This window comes from Euprymna scolopes, chromosome 46 (genome assembly GCF_053919585.1).
Source record: "Euprymna scolopes isolate OS-2025 chromosome 46, ASM5391958v1, whole genome shotgun sequence".
NCBI lineage: Eukaryota > Metazoa > Mollusca > Cephalopoda > Sepiida > Sepiolidae > Euprymna > Euprymna scolopes.
The window spans coordinates 169,714,359-169,720,987 of record NC_136527.1 but is presented as its reverse complement, the minus strand read 5'-3'; the positions used below and the strand labels follow the sequence as shown (position 1 = coordinate 169,720,987).

Below are 6,629 nucleotides of genomic sequence, written 5' to 3'. Positions count from 1 at the left end.
AGTCAAGGGCCTGAAATCATTTAAATCTTCCTCCTCACCATGCCGTTGACCTTTCCTCAGCAATGTGATCACTCCCTTGGTCACCTGCCCACGGATGGAGCCCTGAACAAACCAATGGTTGAACATATCCTTCAGAATAGGGACCAACATGGCCGACAGCCTCAAGTAGAATTCGTAGGGTAGACCATCAAGCCCTCTTCTAACTAACATCCGATCCAAGGAAGTACTTGGATAGGAAGGCGTATTAGGATGCCACGTCCACATCTCCCACCCCGGGTGATCCAGGCGAAATCTGTTGACCAGGTCGCACGAAGCCATTAGGTCAGACAGACTGCTGTCACACCACGCCGACCCGCTAGTCCTCCCGACCTTATCTATCCTGGGATCAAGGATGGCATTCCAATCACCCATTAAGACTACCCTCTTCGGATTATCTACAAAGCCCTCCACCCGTCAAAAAAGGAAGCCCTCTCCACAGTGGGGTTTTCATTAGATAGCTTTAGATTCCACAGAGTGAATGAGGTATTGTGGTAAATGTTGCCAGTCAAGAGTAAAGTCGCCACAGACTCCATTTTTACTTTAGTTACAAAGACCCTGCAACACTCCCCTCCCCCGATCTTATAGGGTCTTGTGCCTAAATTTGTTTTGTCTTTTGGAGATTTTACTTTTTTAAATGTTTTAATTTTATATTGGAATTTTTTTAATTGTAATTTTTTCTTTAAACGAAATAAATTAAATATGAAGATCAAAGTGTAGTATCTGTTCTTACTACGTGCTGTACTTATGTTTCTAACTTTTCCTTGGCCACATGGCTAAGATCAAAGTGTAGTATCTGTTCTTAATAGATGCTGTACTTACGTTTGTAACTTTACCTTGGCCACATGGCTAAGATTAAAGTGTAGTATATGTTCTTAACAGATGCTGCACTTACATGTGTAACTTTTCCTTTGCAATGGAAGGAGAAACCCTTCCATGCTAAGGCATTTTTAGTCGCATGCAAGTCACTCCATCGGTCGGTCTATAACACATTTACATTTTATTTTTTTTAAGCAAGGGGTATGGAGTAAAATTTTTGTCCCCCGATTTATCAAAGAGGGACCAATGTTTTCAATGGGTCCGTAGTCTGGATGATTGACGGATAACCGTCCATTAGTTTTTCCTGAAATTTTTATTTACTGAAGTCATCTCAGCCCATTTTTCGGTCATTTTAGTTTATCTTTAAGAATTTCATGTCAATCCTACATTCACACATTCATTCATTTCACGAGAGCACATGACTAATGGCTATTGGCCTTGTTAAACTCAGCTCAACATATGACCTTAAACGACTTTATTTTATTATACTTACTGACCGATAGCAAATGCTGACCGATAGCAAAGTTTTGAGTCGAAGGCGAAGGGGGACTGCAAATCCATTTTAATTTTAAATGGATTGTTTTGCTTTATACAACTCTCTAAATGCATGAAAGTACGCCCCACATAATCAGCATCTCATTGGAATTTAAACCTATAAACAACATTACCGTAGTTGATATAAAGCACACTCTCTTTGCTCAAAAGACAGGTAGGTCTCATAGTATATACCAAACTTAAGGGATGCAATTCTCTATCTATATAAGAGATAGGTACGTTCAAGGATGGAATACTGTTGCCACATATGGGCAGGAGCTGCTAGAAAGGACTTATCCTGCCTTATTAGAGTTCAAAATAGACTTCGTAGCCGTGTAGGAGATGTCCTTTTCTCTTCCCTGCAACCTCTATCTCACAGAAGAGATGTTGCGAGTTTGTCTCTGATGTATCGTTATTTTCATGGAAAGTGTTTGACTTCAGTCTATGGTCCCCCCTCGCTAAACTTTCACAAGACACACTCGTCTAGCTGAAAACACTATCAATAATTCCCCCTCATTCTTTATCTGTGCCTAAACCTAAACGTAGATTCCATGAACAAAGCCTCTTTCTTAGAACTGCACGCCTGTGAAATTGTCTTCTGTTTTCCTGCTTTCCGGCTGACTGCAATATGGTTGTCTTCAAGTCTAACGTAAATAAGTTCTTGATGAGCTATTCCATATAAGTTATCAAATTTACCGAATTTTCATTACTATCGATTACTATATTGTCCAATTTCTACTGTACACTCTTTAACCCTTATCCTTGAGTTGCCTCTTGGCCTTGATAATGTGGTGATGCCTGTGTAAAAAAAAAAATGGAAACTAGTTATGATAATACTTACAATCTGTCTTTCAATTATACACTTTTCTCAAAAATGTAATTTGAAATAAAGTATACATTTTAAAAGCATATTTATTTTCATAATTTAAAACCTCCCTTTTTTAATAAGATCTTGATAACAATTTTAATGAATATTTTCCTGGTCCTATCTATTTTAGAGTACAGTCTGCTAGGTGTATCACTCCTGAAAGCTCTACGTATCAAAGTATAATTGAACCAGTCTTTCGTTATTTGGGTAGAAAACGTTCATTAACAAAAGTCAATTTCATGTAAATGATAATGACAGTCAAAAGAATGAATCAAATCTCAGTTTGAAATTCTCATTCAAAGTAAAACGTATTAACGTGTCATAACGAATACCATGTAAACGGAGACAATTTATTTTTGAATAATTAAAACATAAAAAATGAATTAATTTAAAGTCTGAAAGTTTAGAAATATTTTACAATTTAAAATAAAACAAACTGAATGTAAATACAAAAAAAAATTAATTTAATTTATTTTTATTTGCAGATATTCATGGTTGAACAATTTTGCTGACGTTGAACTTTTATAAAGATTATTTGAACTGATCATTATTATTCTAAACATTTACTGGTGTTGTATTTAAACTGATCATTATTTTTCTAAACATATACTGGCCAACAAATGTATTTGAACTAATTATTTTTCTAAACATTTACTGGTAAACAGATGCATTTGAACTAATTATTTTTATAAATATTTACTGGTGAAAAGATGTATTTGAACTGATCATTATTATTCTAAACATTTACTTGTGAAAAGATTTATTTGAACTGATCATTATTTTTCTAAACATTTACTGATGAAAAGAGGTATTTGAACTGATCATTATTTTTATAAACGTTTACTGGTCAACAGATGGATTTGAACTGATCATTATGTTTATAAACATTTACTGGTGAAAAGATGCATTTGAACTGATCATTTTTCTAAACATTTACTGGTTAACAGATGTATTTTAACTGATCATTATTTTTCTAAACATTAACTGATGAAAAGAGATATTTGAACTGATCATTATTTTTCTAAACATTAACTGACGAAAAGATGTATTTGAACTGATCATTATTTTTCTAAACATTTACTGGTGAAAAGACGTATTTGAACTGATCATTATTTTTCTAAACATTTACTGGTGAAAAGACGTATTTGAACTGATCATTATTTTTATAAACATTTACTGGTGCTAAGATGCATTCTTGTGAAATATGTGATGAATCAGATTTCATAACGCATATGGAAACTCACAGTGCAGAAAATTCATATTCTTGTGAAATATGTGAATATACTTGTTCAAATAAAACAAATTTAGTAATACATATAATAACTCACGGTGCAGAAGGTGCATATTCTCGTGAAATATGTGAATATATTTCTTCTGATGAGTCAAATTCAATAACATATATGGAAACTCACAGTGCAGAAAATTCATATTCTTGTGAAATATGTGAATATACTTGTTCTGATGAATCAGATTTCATAACACATATGGAAACTCACAGTGCAGAAAATGCATATTCTTGTGAAATATGTGAATATATTTGTTCTGATGAGTCAAATTCAATAACATATATGGAAACTCACAGTGCAGAAAATTCATATTCTTGTGAAATATGTGAATATACTTGTTCTGATGAATCAGATTTCATAACACATATGAAAACTCACAGTGCAGAAAATTCATATTCTCGTGAAATATGTGAATATATTTCTTCTGATGAGTCAAATTCAATAACACATATGGAAACTCACAGTGCAGAAAATTCATATTCTCGTGAAATATGTGAATATATTTGTTCTGATGAGTCAAATTCAATAACACTTATGGAAACTCACAGTGCAGAAAATTCATATTCTTGTGAAAAATGTGAATATACTTGTTCTGATGAAATAAATTTAATAACACATATGAAAACTCACACAGAGAAAAAGGCATATTTATGTGAAGTGTGTGATTATTCATGTTCTAGAAAATCATATTTTAAGTCACATATGAAAATTCACACTGGGGAGAAACCATATTCTTGTGGAGTGTGTGGATATTCTTTTACTAGGAAACACGATTTAGTGAGGCATAAGAAAATTCACACTGGCGAAAAACCATATACTTGTAATATGTGTGAATATTCTTGTTTATGGAAATCACATTTAGTGAAACATATTAGAACTCACACTGGGGAAAAGCCATATTCTTGTAGAATGTGTGCATATTCTTGTTCTGTGAAATCAAGTTTAGTGAGACATATTAGAACTCATACTGGGGAAAAGCCATATTCTTGTGATATTTGTGAATATTCTTGTTCTGTTAAATCAAATTTACTAACCCATATGAGAATTCACAGTGGTGAAAAACCATATGCTTGTAAAATATGTGAATATTCTGCTATTCAAAAAACAAATTTACTGAAACATATGAAAACTCACACTGAGAACTTGAATGCCTACTAGACACTATCTTCGAGTGTCTCAGATCTCTCTGTACAGGGGTTTGTCAGAACAACCTGGTATGAGGATACATTTCCATAGAAGTAAACCCTGACCAAATATTCAAAATCACATAGTATTCTCTGCCCAAATAAGATCTCCTCACTATGGCTAATCACCATTAGCTTATACAGGGAATGGTGCACTTTCTCCAAGTGATGTTAGCTCAAGTAACAGCACAAAGCTGGGTACTCCACCAGACTAGATAAATTCTTGTTCTGGAATCCAGTAAGACCAAGAGACCAAAATGAAAAATATACTACAATGTATAAAAATGGTTAATTGGGAGAGGAATATTATGTTCTCAATTCATTTACTAACTCAGTGTTTGAGAGATAAAGAACTTTAATGGAATATTCGAATATTTATGAATCTTTGTGAACATTAATGGAACATTAGCATTCATTTTGAAGGAGGAAATAATGTATGGAATAATGCAACTCATGAGACACAGACAAACTATACTTCATTCCCACAAGCAAAACATGCATTTAACTTGCAATAATAATAATAATAATAATAATGATAATGTTAAACATAATAATAATAATAATGATAATAATAATAATAATGATAATAATAATAATAATGATAATAATAATAATAATGATAATGATAATGATAATAATAATAATAATAATGATAATAATAATAATAATGATAATAATAATAATGATAATAATAATAATAATAATGATAATAATAATAATGATAATAATAATAATGATAATAATAATAATGCTACAATTCTGCGAAGATTTAACACGTTTTATATGGAAAAAAACTACTTAATGGAGGGGGCACTCATATAAAAATCATCGAGAAAGACACGTTGACAATACTTATTTCAATGGAGAAGTAAATGCATGGGAGAATGCACTTCATGACAAGTAACGACTGCGTTTTCTCCCAGAATAATGATAACCCGAATCATGGCACACACAAGACCTCAAAACAGGAACAGATACTACACGTTAGTTGTTGTTCTCTGGGTTCTGTTTATACGCCTAACAGGATTACGTTTGAAACTATGAGGTCACGTAAGTTTACTCTAATCAAGTTAGATAATTTGCAACTTTCATAATGTATTTTTGTCACTTAACTGAACTTCTGCTCTGATGCTACCTTCTTTGGTGTTCGGTATTTTAAAGCCCATCATCTGCCTGGCAACCATATAGTTTAAATAATCCATAATTAATAAAATTTGTCTTGGCCACACTCTCGATAAGACATTAGTTACTGATTCATGGAGTGGAATTTCTGTCGATTGACTTCTTCCAATTTGCATACCTCTTTGTATCAAGCTCAGGTGTCCATAAATAATATTGGGACGACTGCAAACAATCTATTTCCTTAATTCGAAGTTTTCTTTCTGACGCTCGACAAGTTGCTTCCATAAAAGCATCCTTTCTTGTTCCAGGTTATTTTGATGGTGAATATTTCCAATATGACCAATGTTATTTTCACAAATTGTTAAATTGTTTAAAGTTCGTAGTGGATTATAATGGTAGTGTGCATTAAGAAAAGTTATTCTTCCAGCTGCAAATGTCTGCGATATATATATATATATATATATATATATATATATATATATATATATATATATATATATATATATATATGTAATCAACATTTTCTTCACCATATTCCCTCTGCTTCACTTTTTTTGTGATAAGTAAGATCTTTGCCTTACTTGTTGTTTCATCAAATACTTTTGCATGCAAAATCCGATCCCGTATTTTGCTAATTCCTAATCTCTGATGAGAAGGAAAGTATTTCTTCGAAACTCCACGGATTAAGGACTATCCACTTATCTAGTGTTTCCTTTTCAGATTAAATATGTTTTTAACTCTTTCAAAGTATTTTTAACATGTTTTATTTACTGTTTGCTC

The 6,629-nt window shown here is 32.4% G+C and overlaps 1 pseudogene; it reads left to right on the top strand.

Annotated features, from left to right (window-relative positions):
* The first annotated feature begins 792 nt into the window (after window positions 1–792).
* Window positions 793–971, top strand: LOC145271766 (U2 spliceosomal RNA; annotated as a pseudogene).
* Window positions 972–6,629: the final 5,658 nt, after the last annotated feature.